The sequence below is a fragment of the Carcharodon carcharias genome, chromosome 14 (genome assembly GCF_017639515.1).
Source record: "Carcharodon carcharias isolate sCarCar2 chromosome 14, sCarCar2.pri, whole genome shotgun sequence".
Taxonomy (NCBI): domain Eukaryota; kingdom Metazoa; phylum Chordata; class Chondrichthyes; order Lamniformes; family Lamnidae; genus Carcharodon; species Carcharodon carcharias.
The window spans coordinates 124,525,779-124,542,156 of record NC_054480.1 but is presented as its reverse complement, the minus strand read 5'-3'; positions in this window follow the sequence as shown (position 1 = coordinate 124,542,156).

Here is a 16,378-nt window from a genome sequence, read left to right as displayed (position 1 = left end):
CAGAGACCGAGAGAGAGAGACCAAGAGACCGAGAGGGAGAGAGACTCACAGACTGAGAGAGTGACCCACAGACCGAGAGAGAGAGAGAGAGAGAGAGAGAGAGAGAAAGAGAGAGAGACCCAGACAGAGAGAGAGACCGACCCAGAGAGAGGGAGACACCCAGAGAGAGAGAGAGACCCAGAAACTGAGAGAGAAAAAGAAAGAGACATCCAGAGACTGAGAGAGAGAGAGAGAGAGAGAGAGACCCAGAGGCCGAGAGAGAGAGAGAGAGAGACCCAGAGACCGAGAGAGACCGAGACCCAGAGACCGAGAGAGAGACCCCCAGAGACTGAGAGAGAGAGAGAAAGTGAGAGTCAGAGACCAAGATACTCAGAGAGAGAGAGACACAGAGACCAATAGAGAGAGAGAGAGAGAGAGAGACCCAGACAGAGAGAGAGAGAGAGAACCAGAGAGAGGGAGACACTCAGAGAGAGAGAGACACAGAGGCCGAGAGAGAGAGAGAGAGAGACCCAGAGACCGAGAGAGAGAGAGACCCAGAGACCGAGAGAGAGAGAGATACGGAGAGCAAGAGAGAGAGAGAGACCCAGAGACCGAGAGAGGGACACCCAGAGGCCGAGAGAGAGAGAGAAGAGAGTGAGACCCGGAGAATGAGAGAGAGAACGAGACCGAGAAAGAGAGAGAGAGCGAGACCGAGAAAGAGAGAGAGAGCAAGACCGAGAAAGAGAGAGAGAGCAAGACCGAGAAAGAGAGAGAGAGCGAGACCGAGAAAGAGAGAGAGAGCGAGACCGAGAAAGAGAGAGAGAGCGAGACCCAGAGACTGAGAGAGAGAGATCCAGAGAGAGAGAGACCCAGAGACCGAGAGAGAGAGAGAGAGAGAGAGAGACCCAGAGACCGAGACCCAGAGAGATATGGAGAGCAAGAGAGAGAGAGACCCAGAGACCGAGAGAGGGAGACCCAGAGGCCGAGAGAGAGAGACCCAGAGACCGAGAGAGAGAGACCCAGAGACCGAGAGAGAGAGACCCGGAGAACGAGAGAGAGAGCGAGACCGAGAAAGAGAGAGAGAGAGCGAGACCCAGAGACCGAGAGAGCGAGACCCAGACACCGAGAGAGCGAGACCCAGACACCGAGAGAGAGAGACCCAGACACCGAGAGAGAGAGACCCAGACACCGAGAGAGAGAGACCCAGACACCGAGAGAGAGAGACCCAGACACCGAGAGAGAGAGACCCAGACACCGAGAGAGAGAGACCCAGACACCGAGAGAGAGAGACCCAGAGACCGAGAGAGAGAGACCCAGAGACCGAGAGAGAGAGACCCAGAGACCGAGAGAGTGAGACCCAGAGACCGAGAGAGTGAGACCCAGAGACCGAGAGAGTGAGACCCAGAGACCGAGAGAGTGAGACCCAGAGACCGAGAGAGAGAGACCCAGAGACCGAGAGAGAGAGACCCAGAGACCGAGAGAGAGAGACCCAGAGACCGAGAGAGAGAGACCCAGAGACCGAGAGAGAGAGAGAGACCCAGAGACTGAGAGAGAGACACCCAGAAACCGAGAGAGAGCGAGAGAGAGAGAGAGAGAGCGAGAGAGAGACCCACAGACTGAGAGAGAGAGACACCCAGAGACCGAGAGAGAGAGAGAGAGCCCCAGACAGAGAGAGAGACTTACCCAGAGATGGAGAGACCCAGAGAGAGAGAGAGAGACCCAGAAACTGAGAGAGAAAAAGAGAGACACCCAGAGACTGAGAGAGAGAGAGACCCAGAGCTCGAGAGAGAGAGAGAGAGAGAGAGAGAGAGAGAGAGAGCCACAGACTGAGAGAGAGAGAGAGAGAGAGACACCCAGGGACCGAGAGAGAGAGAGAGAGATCCAGAGACCGAGAGAGAGACCCAGAAAGAGAGAGAGAGAGACCCGGAGACCGAGAGAGAGAGAGAGATAGTGAGAGAGAGACTCAGCGAGAGAGAGACACCCAGAGACCAAGACAGAGAGAGACCCAAAGATCGATTGAGAGAGAGAGAGAGAGAGAGAGAGACACACCCAGAGAGAGAGAGAGAGACCCAGAGTCCGAGAGAGAGAGAGAGAGATAGTGAGAGAGAGACTCAGCGAGAGAGAGACACCCAGAGACCAAGACAGAGAGAGACCGAGACCCAGAGTCCGAGAGAGACCGAGACCCAGAGACCGAGAGAGAGACCCCCAGAGACTGAGAGAGAGAAAGAGAAAGTGAGAGTCAGAGACACAGAGACCGATAGAGAGAGAGAGAGAGAGAGAGAGAGAGAACCAGAGAGAGGGAGACACCCAGAGAGAGAGAGACCCAGAGACCGAGAGAGAGACCCAGAGACCGAGAGAGAGACCCAGAGACCGAGAGAGAGAGAAACCCAGAAACAGAGAGAGAGAGAGATACGGAGAGCAAGAGAGAGAGACCCGGAGGCCGAGAGAGGGAGAGAGAGCGCGAGACACAGAGGGAGAGAGAGAGCGAGACCGAGAACGAGAGAGAGAGCGAGACCGAGAACGAGAGAGAGAGCGAGACCGAGAACGAGAGAGAGAGCGAGACCGAGAACGAGAGAGAGAGCGAGACCGAGAACGAGAGAGAGAGCGAGACCGAGAACGAGAGAGAGAGCGAGACCGAGAACGAGAGAGAGAGCGAGACCGAGAACGAGAGAGAGCGAGACCGAGAACGAGAGAGAGAGCGAGACCGAGAACGAGAGAGAGAGCGAGACCGAGAACGAGAGAGAGAGCGAGACCGAGAACGAGAGAGAGAGCGAGACCGAGAACGAGAGAGAGAGCGAGACCGAGAACGAGAGAGAGAGCGAGACCGAGAACGAGAGAGAGAGCGAGACCGAGAACGAGAGAGAGAGCGAGACCGAGAACGAGAGAGAGAGCGAGACCGAGAACGAGAGAGAGAGCGAGACCGAGAACGAGAGAGAGAGCGAGACCGAGAACGAGAGAGAGAGCGAGACCGAGAACGAGAGAGAGAGCGAGACCGAGAACGAGAGAGAGAGCGAGACCGAGAACGAGAGAGAGAGCGAGACCGAGAACGAGAGAGAGAGCGAGACCGAGAACGAGAGAGAGAGCGAGACCGAGAACGAGAGAGAGAGCGAGACCGAGAACGAGAGAGAGAGCGAGACCGAGAACGAGAGAGAGAGCGAGACCGAGAACGAGAGAGAGAGCGAGACCGAGAACGAGAGAGAGAGCGAGACCGAGAACGAGAGAGAGAGCGAGACCGAGAACGAGAGAGAGAGCGAGACCGAGAACGAGAGAGAGAGCGAGACCGAGAACGAGAGAGAGAGCGAGACCGAGAACGAGAGAGAGAGCGAGACCGAGAACGAGAGAGAGAGCGAGACCGAGAACGAGAGAGAGAGCGAGACCGAGAACGAGAGAGAGAGCGAGACCGAGAACGAGAGAGAGAGCGAGACCGAGAACGAGAGAGAGAGCGAGACCGAGAACGAGAGAGAGAGCGAGAGCGAGACCAAGAACGAGAGAGAGAGCGAGACCAAGAACGAGAGAGAGAGCGAGACCGAGAACGAGAGAGAGAGCGAGACCCAGAGACCGAGAGAGAGAGACCCAGAGACCGAGAGAGAGAGACCCAGAGACCGAGAGAGAGAGACCCAGAGACCGAGAGAGAGAGAGACCCAGAGACCGAGAGAGAGAGAGACCCAGAGACTGAGAGAGATAGAGAGAGAGAGAGAGAGAGAGAGAGACACAGAGACTGAGAGAGAGAGACTCAGCGAGAGAGAGACACCCAGAGACCAAGACAGAGAGAGACCGAGACCCAGAGTCCGAGAGAGACCGAGACACAGAGACCGAGAGAGAGACCCCCAGACACAGAGACCGAGAGAAAGTGAGAGTCAGAGACCAAGATACTCAGAGAGAGAGAGACACAGAGACCGATTGAGAGAGAGAGAGAGAGAGAGAGAGAGAGAGAGAGAGAGAGAGACCCAGACAGAGAGAGAGAGAGAACCAGAGAGAGGGAGACACCCAGAGAGAGACCCAGAGACCAAGAGAGAGAGACCCAGAGACCGAGAGAGAGACCCAGAGACCGAGAGAGAGACCCAGAGACTGAGAGAGAGAGAGAGAGAGAGAGAGACCCAGAGACTGAGAGAGAGAGACCCAGAGCTCGAGAGAGAGGGAGAGAGAGAGAGCCTTAGACAGAGAGAGAGAGACACCCAGAGACCGAGAGAGAGAGAGACCCAGAGACCGAAAGAGAGAGAGACACAGAGACCGAGAGAGAGATAGACCCACAGACAGAGAGAGAGAGACACCCAGAGACCGAGAGACCGAGAGAGAGACACCCAGAGACCGAGAGAGAGACACCCAGAGACCGAGAGAGAGACACCCAGAGACCGAGAGAGAGACACCCAGAGACCGAGAGAGAGAGAGACCCACAGACAGAGAGAGAGAGACACCCAGAGACCGAGAGAGAGAGAGACCAAGAGACCGAGAGAGAGAGAGACCCACAGACCGAGAGAGTGACCCACAGACCGAGAGAGAGAGAGAGAGAGAAAGAGAGAGAGACCCAGACAGAGAGAGAGACCGACCCAGAGAGAGGGAGACACCCAGAGAGAGAGAGAGACCCAGAAACTGAGAGAGAAAAAGAAAGAGACATCCAGAGACTGAGAGAGAGAGAGACCCAGAGCCCGAGAGCTCGAGAGAGAGAGAGAGAGAGAGAGAGCCACAGACTGAGAGAGAGAGAGAGAGAGAGAGAGAGAGACCCAGAGACCGAGAGAGAGACCCAGAAAAAGAGAGAGAGTGACCCGGAGCTCGAGAGAGGGAGAGAGAGAGAGAGCCACAGACTGAGAGAGAGAGAGAGAGAGAGAGAGAGACCAAGAGACCGAGAGAGAGACCCAGAAAGAGAGAGAGAGAGACCCGGAGACCGAGAGAGAGAGAGAGACCCAGAGTCCGAGAGTGAGAGAGAGATAGTGAGAGAGGGACTCAGCGAGAGAGAGAGACCCAAAGACCGATTGAGAGAGAGAGAGAGAGAGAGAGAGAGACCCAGAGACCGAGAGAGAGAGTGACCCACAGACCGAGAGAGAGAGAGAGAGAAAGAGAGAGAGACTTACCCAGAGAGAGGGAGAGACCCAGAGAGAGAGAGAGAGAGACCCAGAAACAGAGAGAAAAAGAGAGAGACACCCAGAGACTGAGAGAGAGACCCAGAGCTCGAGAGAGAGAGAGAGAGAGAGAGAGAGCCACAGACTGAGAGAGAGAGAGAGAGACACCCAGAGACCGAGAGAGAGAGACACAGCGAGAGAGAGACACCCAGAGATCAAGACAGAGAGAGACCCAAAGACCGATTGAGAGAGAGAGAGAGAAAGAGACACACACCCAGAGAGAGAGAGAGAGTGAGCGAGAGAGAGAGGGAGACCCAGAGACTGAGAGAGAGAGAGAGAGAGAGACACCCAGAGACCGAGAGAGAGAGAGACCCAGAGACCAAGAGAGAGCGAGAGAGAGAGAGAGAGAGAGACCCACAGACTGAGAGAGAGAGAGAGAGAGACCCCCAGAGACCGAGAGAGAGAGAGACCCAGAGACCGAGAGAGAGATAGACCCACAGACAGACCGAGAGAGAGAGACACCCAGAGACCGAGAGAGAGAGACACCCACAGACAGAGAGAGAGAGAGAGACACCCAGAGACCGAGAGAGAGAGAAACCAAGAGACCGAGAACGAGAGAGAGAGCGAGACCGAGAACGAGAGAGAGAGCGAGACCGAGAACGAGAGAGAGAGCGAGACCGAGAACGAGAGAGAGAGCGAGACCGAGAACGAGAGAGAGAGCGAGACCGAGAACGAGAGAGAGAGCGAGACCGAGACCGAGAACGAGAGAGAGAGCGAGACCGAGACCGAGAACGAGAGAGAGAGCGAGACCGAGAACGAGAGAGAGCGAGACCGAGAACGAGAGAGAGAGCGAGACCGAGAACGAGAGAGAGAGCGAGACCGAGAACGAGAGAGAGAGCGAGACCGAGAGAGAGAGCGAGACCGAGAACGAGAGAGAGAGCGAGACCGAGAACGAGAGAGAGAGCGAGACCCAGAGACCGAGAAAGAGAGACCCAGAGACCGAGAGAGAGAGACCCAGAGACCGAGAGAGAGAGACCCAGAGACCGAGAGAGAGAGACCCAGAGACCGAGAGAGAGAGAGACCCAGAGACTGAGAGATAGAGAGAGAGAGAGAGAGAGAGAGAGAGAGCCAGAGACTGAGAGAGAGAGAGACCCAGAGCTCGAGAGAGAGAGAGAGAGAGAGATAGAGAGCCACAGACAGAGAGAGAGAGAGAGACACCCAGAGACCGAGAGAGAGAGACTCAGCGAGAGAGAGACACCCAGAGACCAAGACAGAGAGAGACCGAGACCCAGAGTCCGAGAGAGACCGAGACACAGAGACCTAGAGAGAGACCCCCAGAGACAGAGAGAGAGAGAAAGTGAGAGTCAGAGACCAAGATACTCAGAGAGAGAGAGAGACACAGAGACCGATTGAGAAAGTGAGAGAGAGAGACCCAGACAGAGAGAGAGAGAGAACCAGAGCGAGGGAGACACCCAGAGAGAGAGAAACCCAGAGACCAAGAGAGAGAGACCCAGAGACCGAGAGAGAGAGACCCAGAGACCGAGAGAGAGAGAGACCCAGAGACCGAGAGAGAGAGAGACCCAGAGACTGAGAGAGAGAGAGAGAGAGAGAGACCCAGAGACTGAGAGAGAGAGAGACCCAGAGCTCGAGAGAGAGAGAGAGAGAGAGAGAGAGAGCCACAGACAGAGAGAGAGAGACACCCAGAGACCGAGAGAGAGAGAGAGACCCAGAGACCGAGAGAGAGAGAGACCCACAGACAGAGAGAGAGAGAGAGACACCCAGAGACCGAGAGAGAGAGAGAGACCCAGAGACCGAGAGAGAGAGACACCCAGAGACCGAGAGAGAGAGAGACCCACAGACAGAGAGAGAGAGAGACACCCAGAGACCGAGAGAGAGAGAGACCAAGAGACCGAGAGGGAGAGAGACTCACAGACTGAGAGAGTGACCCACAGACCGAGAGAGAGAGAGAGAGAGAGAGAGAGAGAGAGAGAAAGAGAGAGAGACCCAGACAGAGAGAGAGACCGACCCAGAGAGAGGGAGACACCCAGAGAGAGAGAGAGACCCAGAAACTGAGAGAGAAAAAGAAAGAGACATCCAGAGACTGAGAGAGAGAGAGAGAGAGAGAGAGACCCAGAGGCCGAGAGAGAGAGAGAGAGAGACCCAGAGACCGAGAGAGACCGAGACCCAGAGACCGAGAGAGAGACCCCCCAGAGACTGAGAGAGAGAGAGAAAGTGAGAGTCAGAGACCAAGATACTCAGAGAGAGAGAGACACAGAGACCAATAGAGAGAGAGAGAGAGAGAGAGACCCAGACAGAGAGAGAGAGAGAGAACCAGAGAGAGGGAGACACTCAGAGAGAGAGAGACCCAGAGGCCGAGAGAGAGAGAGAGAGAGACCCAGAGACCGAGAGAGAGAGAGACCCAGAGACCGAGAGAGAGAGAGATACGGAGAGCAAGAGAGAGAGAGAGACCCAGAGACCGAGAGAGGGACACCCAGAGGCCGAGAGAGAGAGAGAGAAGAGAGTGAGACCCGGAGAATGAGAGAGAGAACGAGACCGAGAAAGAGAGAGAGAGCGAGACCGAGAAAGAGAGAGAGAGCAAGACCGAGAAAGAGAGAGAGAGCAAGACCGAGAAAGAGAGAGAGAGCGAGACCGAGAAAGAGAGAGAGAGCGAGACCGAGAAAGAGAGAGAGAGCGAGACCCAGAGACTGAGAGAGAGAGATCCAGAGAGAGAGAGACCCAGAGACCGAGAGAGAGAGAGAGAGAGAGAGAGACCCAGAGACCGAGACCCAGAGAGATATGGAGAGCAAGAGAGAGAGAGACCCAGAGACCGAGAGAGGGAGACCCAGAGGCCGAGAGAGAGAGACCCAGAGACCGAGAGAGAGAGACCCAGAGACCGAGAGAGAGAGACCCGGAGAACGAGAGAGAGAGCGAGACCGAGAAAGAGAGAGAGAGAGCGAGACCCAGAGACCGAGAGAGCGAGACCCAGACACCGAGAGAGCGAGACCCAGACACCGAGAGAGAGAGACCCAGACACCGAGAGAGAGAGACCCAGACACCGAGAGAGAGAGACCCAGACACCGAGAGAGAGAGACCCAGAGACCGAGAGAGAGAGACCCAGAGACCGAGAGAGAGAGACCCAGAGACCGAGAGAGTGAGACCCAGAGACCGAGAGAGTGAGACCCAGAGACCGAGAGAGTGAGACCCAGAGACCGAGAGAGTGAGACCCAGAGACCGAGAGAGAGAGACCCAGAGACCGAGAGAGAGAGACCCAGAGACCGAGAGAGAGAGACCCAGAGACCGAGAGAGAGAGAGAGAGACCCAGAGACTGAGAGAGAGACACCCAGAAACCGAGAGAGAGCGAGAGAGAGAGAGAGAGAGCGAGAGAGAGACCCACAGACTGAGAGAGAGAGACACCCAGAGACCGAGAGAGAGAGAGAGAGACCCAGACAGAGAGAGAGACTTACCCAGAGATGGAGAGACCCAGAGAGAGAGAGAGAGACCCAGAAACTGAGAGAGAAAAAGAGAGACACCCAGAGACTGAGAGAGAGAGAGACCCAGAGCTCGAGAGAGAGAGAGAGAGAGAGAGAGAGAGAGAGAGAGAGCCACAGACTGAGAGAGAGAGAGAGAGAGACACCCAGGGACCGAGAGAGAGAGAGAGAGATCCAGAGACCGAGAGAGAGACCCAGAAAGAGAGAGAGAGAGACCCGGAGACCGAGAGAGAGAGAGAGATAGTGAGAGAGAGACTCAGCGAGAGAGAGACACCCAGAGACCAAGACAGAGAGAGACCCAAAGATCGATTGAGAGAGAGAGAGAGAGAGAGAGAGACACACCCAGAGAGAGAGAGAGAGACCCAGAGTCCGAGAGAGAGAGAGAGAGATAGTGAGAGAGAGACTCAGCGAGAGAGAGACACCCAGAGACCAAGACAGAGAGAGACCGAGACCCAGAGTCCGAGAGAGACCGAGACCCAGAGACCGAGAGAGAGACCCCCAGAGACTGAGAGAGAGAAAGAGAAAGTGAGAGTCAGAGACACAGAGACCGATAGAGAGAGAGAGAGAGAGAGAGAGAACCAGAGAGAGGGAGACACCCAGAGAGAGAGAGACCCAGAGACCGAGAGAGAGACCCAGAGACCGAGAGAGAGACCCAGAGACCGAGAGAGAGAGAAACCCAGAAACAGAGAGAGAGAGAGATACGGAGAGCAAGAGAGAGAGACCCGGAGGCCGAGAGAGGGAGAGAGAGCGCGAGACACAGAGGGAGAGAGAGAGCGAGACCGAGAACGAGAGAGAGAGCGAGACCGAGAACGAGAGAGAGAGCGAGACCGAGAACGAGAGAGAGAGCGAGACCGAGAACGAGAGAGAGAGCGAGACCGAGAACGAGAGAGAGAGCGAGACCGAGAACGAGAGAGAGAGCGAGACCGAGAACGAGAGAGAGAGCGAGACCGAGAACGAGAGAGAGAGCGAGACCGAGAACGAGAGAGAGAGCGAGACCGAGAACGAGAGAGAGAGCGAGACCGAGAACGAGAGAGAGAGCGAGACCGAGAACGAGAGAGAGCGAGACCGAGAACGAGAGAGAGCGAGACCGAGAACGAGAGAGAGAGCGAGACCGAGAACGAGAGAGAGAGCGAGACCGAGAACGAGAGAGAGAGCGAGACCGAGAACGAGAGAGAGAGCGAGACCGAGAACGAGAGAGAGAGCGAGACCGAGAACGAGAGAGAGAGCGAGACCGAGAACGAGAGAGAGAGCGAGACCGAGAACGAGAGAGAGAGCGAGACCGAGAACGAGAGAGAGAGCGAGACCGAGAACGAGAGAGAGAGCGAGACCGAGAACGAGAGAGAGAGCGAGACCGAGAACGAGAGAGAGAGCGAGACCGAGAACGAGAGAGAGAGCGAGACCGAGAACGAGAGAGAGAGCGAGACCGAGAACGAGAGAGAGAGCGAGACCGAGAACGAGAGAGAGAGCGAGACCGAGAACGAGAGAGAGAGCGAGACCGAGAACGAGAGAGAGAGCGAGACCGAGAACGAGAGAGAGAGCGAGACCGAGAACGAGAGAGAGAGCGAGACCGAGAACGAGAGAGAGAGCGAGACCGAGAACGAGAGAGAGAGCGAGACCGAGAACGAGAGAGAGAGCGAGACCGAGAACGAGAGAGAGAGCGAGACCGAGAACGAGAGAGAGAGCGAGACCGAGAACGAGAGAGAGAGCGAGACCGAGAACGAGAGAGAGAGCGAGACCGAGACCGAGAACGAGAGAGAGAGCGAGACCAAGAACGAGAGAGAGAGCGAGACCGAGAACGAGAGAGAGAGCGAGACCCAGAGACCGAGAGAGAGAGACCCAGAGACCGAGAGAGAGAGACCCAGAGACCGAGAGAGAGAGACCCAGAGACCGAGAGAGAGAGAGACCCAGAGACCGAGAGAGATAGAGAGAGAGAGAGAGAGAGAGAGAGACACAGAGACTGAGAGAGAGAGACTCAGCGAGAGAGAGACACCCAGAGACCAAGACAGAGAGAGACCGAGACCCAGAGTCCGAGAGAGACCGAGACACAGAGACCGAGAGAGAGACCCCCAGACACAGAGACCGAGAGAAAGTGAGAGTCAGAGACCAAGATACTCAGAGAGAGAGAGACACAGAGACCGATTGAGAGAGAGAGAGAGAGAGAGAGAGAGAGAGAGAGAGAGAGAGAGACCCAGACAGAGAGAGAGAGAGAACCAGAGAGAGGGAGACACCCAGAGAGAGACCCAGAGACCAAGAGAGAGAGACCCAGAGACCGAGAGAGAGACCCAGAGACCGAGAGAGAGACCCAGAGACTGAGAGAGAGAGAGAGAGAGAGAGAGACCCAGAGACTGAGAGAGAGAGACCCAGAGCTCGAGAGAGAGGGAGAGAGAGAGAGCCTTAGACAGAGAGAGAGAGACACCCAGAGACCGAGAGAGAGAGAGACCCAGAGACCGAAAGAGAGAGAGACACAGAGACCGAGAGAGAGATAGACCCACAGACAGAGAGAGAGAGACACCCAGAGACCGAGAGACCGAGAGAGAGACACCCAGAGACCGAGAGAGAGACACCCAGAGACCGAGAGAGAGAGAGACCCACAGACAGAGAGAGAGAGACACCCAGAGACCGAGAGAGAGAGAGACCAAGAGACCGAGAGAGAGAGAGACCCACAGACCGAGAGAGTGACCCACAGACCGAGAGAGAGAGAGAGAGAGAAAGAGAGAGAGACCCAGACAGAGAGAGAGACCGACCCAGAGAGAGGGAGACACCCAGAGAGAGAGAGAGACCCAGAAACTGAGAGAGAAAAAGAAAGAGACATCCAGAGACTGAGAGAGAGAGAGACCCAGAGCCCGAGAGCTCGAGAGAGAGAGAGAGAGAGAGAGAGCCACAGACTGAGAGAGAGAGAGAGAGAGAGAGAGAGAGAGACCCAGAGACCGAGAGAGAGACCCAGAAAAAGAGAGAGAGTGACCCGGAGCTCGAGAGAGGGAGAGAGAGAGAGAGCCACAGACTGAGAGAGAGAGAGAGAGAGAGAGAGACCAAGAGACCGAGAGAGAGACCCAGAAAGAGAGAGAGAGAGACCCGGAGACCGAGAGAGAGAGAGAGACCCAGAGTCCGAGAGTGAGAGAGAGATAGTGAGAGAGGGACTCAGCGAGAGAGAGAGACCCAAAGACCGATTGAGAGAGAGAGAGAGAGAGAGAGAGAGACCCAGAGACCGAGAGAGAGAGTGACCCACAGACCGAGAGAGAGAGAGAGAGAAAGAGAGAGAGACTTACCCAGAGAGAGGGAGAGACCCAGAGAGAGAGAGAGAGAGACCCAGAAACAGAGAGAAAAAGAGAGAGACACCCAGAGACTGAGAGAGAGACCCAGAGCTCGAGAGAGAGAGAGAGAGAGAGAGAGAGAGCCACAGACTGAGAGAGAGAGAGAGAGACACCCAGAGACCGAGAGAGAGAGACTCAGCGAGAGAGAGACACCCAGAGATCAAGACAGAGAGAGACCCAAAGACCGATTGAGAGAGAGAGAGAGAAAGAGACACACACCCAGAGAGAGAGAGAGAGTGAGCGAGAGAGAGAGGGAGACCCAGAGACTGAGAGAGAGAGAGAGAGAGAGACACCCAGAGACCGAGAGAGAGAGAGACCCAGAGACCAAGAGAGAGCGAGAGAGAGAGAGAGAGAGAGACCCACAGACTGAGAGAGAGAGAGAGAGAGACCCCCAGAGACCGAGAGAGAGAGAGACCCAGAGACCGAGAGAGAGATAGACCCACAGACAGACCGAGAGAGAGAGACACCCAGAGACCGAGAGAGAGAGACACCCACAGACAGAGAGAGAGAGAGAGACACCCAGAGACCGAGAGAGAGAGACACCAAGAGACCGAGAACGAGAGAGAGAGCGAGACCGAGAACGAGAGAGAGAGCGAGACCGAGAACGAGAGAGAGAGCGAGACCGAGAACGAGAGAGAGAGCGAGACCGAGAACGAGAGAGAGAGCGAGACCGAGACCGAGAACGAGAGAGAGAGCGAGACCGAGACCGAGAACGAGAGAGAGAGCGAGACCGAGAACGAGAGAGAGCGAGACCGAGAACGAGAGAGAGAGCGAGACCGAGAACGAGAGAGAGAGCGAGACCGAGAACGAGAGAGAGAGCGAGACCGAGAACGAGAGAGAGAGCGAGACCGAGAACGAGAGAGAGAGCGAGACCGAGAACGAGAGAGAGAGCGAGACCGAGAACGAGAGAGAGAGCGAGACCCAGAGACCGAGAAAGAGAGACCCAGAGACCGAGAGAGAGAGACCCAGAGACCGAGAGAGAGAGACCCAGAGACCGAGAGAGAGAGACCCAGAGACCGAGAGAGAGAGACCCAGAGACCGAGAGAGAGAGACCCAGAGACCGAGAGAGAGAGAGACCCAGAGACTGAGAGATAGAGAGAGAGAGAGAGAGAGAGAGAGCCAGAGACTGAGAGAGAGAGAGACCCAGAGCTCGAGAGAGAGAGAGAGAGAGAGATAGAGAGCCACAGACAGAGAGAGAGAGAGAGACACCCAGAGACCGAGAGAGAGAGACTCAGCGAGAGAGAGACACCCAGAGACCAAGACAGAGAGAGACCGAGACCCAGAGTCCGAGAGAGACCGAGACACAGAGACCTAGAGAGAGACCCCCAGAGACAGAGAGAGAGAGAAAGTGAGAGTCAGAGACCAAGATACTCAGAGAGAGAGAGAGACACAGAGACCGATTGAGAGAGAGAGAGAGAGAGACCCAGACAGAGAGAGAGAGAGAACCAGAGCGAGGGAGACACCCAGAGAGAGAGAAACCCAGAGACCAAGAGAGAGAGACCCAGAGACCGAGAGAGAGAGACCCAGAGACCGAGAGAGAGAGAGACCCAGAGACCGAGAGAGAGAGAGACCCAGAGACTGAGAGAGAGAGAGAGAGAGAGAGACCCAGAGACTGAGAGAGAGAGAGACCCAGAGCTCGAGAGAGAGAGAGAGAGAGAGAGAGAGAGCCACAGACAGAGAGAGAGAGACACCCAGAGACCGAGAGAGAGAGAGAGACCCAGAGACCGAGAGAGAGAGAGACCCACAGACAGAGAGAGAGAGAGAGACACCCAGAGACCGAGAGAGAGAGAGAGACCCAGAGACCGAGAGAGAGAGACACCCAGAGACCGAGAGAGAGAGAGACCCACAGACAGAGAGAGAGAGAGACACCCAGAGACCGAGAGAGAGAGACCAAGAGACCGAGAGGGAGAGAGACTCACAGACTGAGAGAGTGACCCACAGACCGAGAGAGAGAGAGAGAGAGAGAGAGAGAGAGAGAGAAAGAGAGAGAGACCCAGACAGAGAGAGAGACCGACCCAGAGAGAGGGAGACACCCAGAGAGAGAGAGAGACCCAGAAACTGAGAGAGAAAAAGAAAGAGACATCCAGAGACTGAGAGAGAGAGAGAGAGAGAGAGACCCAGAGGCCGAGAGAGAGAGAGAGAGAGACCCAGAGACCGAGAGAGACCGAGACCCAGAGACCGAGAGAGAGACCCCCAGAGACTGAGAGAGAGAGAGAAAGTGAGAGTCAGAGACCAAGATACTCAGAGAGAGAGAGACACAGAGACCAATAGAGAGAGAGAGAGAGAGAGAGACCCAGACAGAGAGAGAGAGAGAGAACCAGAGAGAGGGAGACACTCAGAGAGAGAGAGACCCAGAGGCCGAGAGAGAGAGAGAGAGAGACCCAGAGACCGAGAGAGAGCGAGACCCAGAGACCGAGAAAGAGAGACCCAGAGACCGAGAGAGAGAGACCCAGAGACCGAGAGAGAGAGACCCAGAGACCGAGAGAGAGAGAGACCCAGAGACCGAGAGAGAGACTGACCCATAGACCGAGAGAGAGAGAGAGAGAGAGAGAGAAAGAGAGAGAGACTTACCCAGAGAGGGAGAGACCCAGAGAGAGAGAGAGAGACCCAGAAACAGAGAGAAAAAGAGAGAGACACCCAGAGACTGAGAGAGAAAGAGACCCAGAGCTCGAGAGAGAGAGAGAGAGAGAGCCACAGACTGAGAGAGAGAGAGAGACACCCAGAGACCGAGAGAGAGAGACTCAGCGAGAGAGAGACACCCAGAGATCAAGACAGAGAGAGACCCAAAGACCGATTGAGAGAGAGAGAGAGAGAGAGAGAGAGATAGAGAGACCGAGACCCCGTGTCCGAAAGAGAGAGCCCGAGACCCAGAGACCGAGACCCAGATACTGAGAGAGACCCAAAGACCAATAGAGAGAGAGAGAGAGATAGTGAGAGAGAGACCCAGAGACCGAGAGAGAGAGAGAGACCCAGAGACCGAGAGAGAGAGACCGAGACCCAGAGACCAAGAGAGAGACCCCTAGAGACTGAGAGAGAGAGACACACACACAGAGACCCAGAGAGAGAGAAAGAAAGAGACCCAGAGACTGAGAGAGAGAGAGACCCAGAAACTGAGAGAGAAAGAGAGAGAGAGAGAGAGAGAAAGAGACCCAGATACTCAGAGAGAGAGAGAGAGACACAGAGACCGATAGAGAGAGAGAGAGAGAGAGACCCAGATAGGGAGACCCAGAGACCGAGAGAGGGAGAGAGACCCAGAGACCGAGAAAGAGAGCGAGACCCAGAAAGAGAGAGAGAGAGAGACCCAGAGACCGAGAGAGGGAGAGAGACCCAGAGACCGAGAGAGGGAGACCAGGAGACCGAGAGAGGGAGAGAGAGAGAGAGACCCAGAGAACGAGAGAGAGACCGAGACTCAGAAAGAGAGAGAGAGCCAGAGACCGAGAGAGAGAGACCCAGCGACCGAGAGAGAGAGAGAGAGAGACCCAGAGACTGAGAGAGAGACACCCAGAGACCGAGAGAAAGAGAGAGCCAGAGACCAGGAGATAGACCCAGAGACCGAGAGAGAGAGAGAAAGAGAGAGAGAGAAACCCAAGACTCAAAGAGAGAGAGAGAGACCCAGACACTGAGAGAGACCCAAGGACCGATAGAGTGAGAGAGAGAGAGAGAGAGGCACAGACAGAGAAAGACACAGAGAGAGAGAGATCCAGAGACTGAGAGAGGGAGACCCAGCGACCGAGAGAGAGAGAGAGAGACCAAGAGTGAGAGAGAGAGAGAGAGACCGAGAGAGAGAGACCCAGAGTCCGAGAGAGTGAGACCAAGACCCAGAGACCGAGAGAGAGACCCCCAGAGACTGAGAGAGAGAGAGAGAGAGACACACACAGAGAGAGAGAGACACCCAGAGAGAGAAAGAGACACCCAGCGAGTGAGACCCAGAGACCGAGTGAGACCCAGAGACCGAGAGACCGATTGAGAGAGAGATAGTGAGCGAGATACCCAGAGACCAAGCGAGAGAGAGAGACCCAGAGACTGAGAGAAAAGAGAGACCCAGAAACTGAGAGAGACAGAGAAAGAGAGAGAGAGAGACCCAGAGAGAGAGAGAGACCCAGATACTGAGGGAGAGAGACCCATAGACTGATTGAGAGAGAGAGAGAGAGAGGGAGAGAGAGAGAGAGCCACAGACTGAGAGAGAGAGAGAGAGAGACACCCAGGGACCGAGAGAGAGAGAGGGAGACCCAGAGACCGAGAGAGAGACCCAGAAAGAGAGAGAGAGAGACCCGGAGACCGAGAGAGAGAGAGAGATAGTGAGAGAGAGACTCAGCGAGAGAGAGACACCCAGAGACCAAGACACAGAGAGACCCAAAGATCGATTGAGAGAGAGAGAGAGACACACACCCAGAGAGAGAGAGAGAGACCCAGAGTCCGAGAGAGAGAGAGAGATAGTGAGAGAGAGACTCAGCAAGAGAGAGACACCCAGAGACCAAGACAGAGAGAGACCGAGACCCAGAGTCCGAGAGAGACCGAGACCCAGAGACCGAGAGAGAGACCC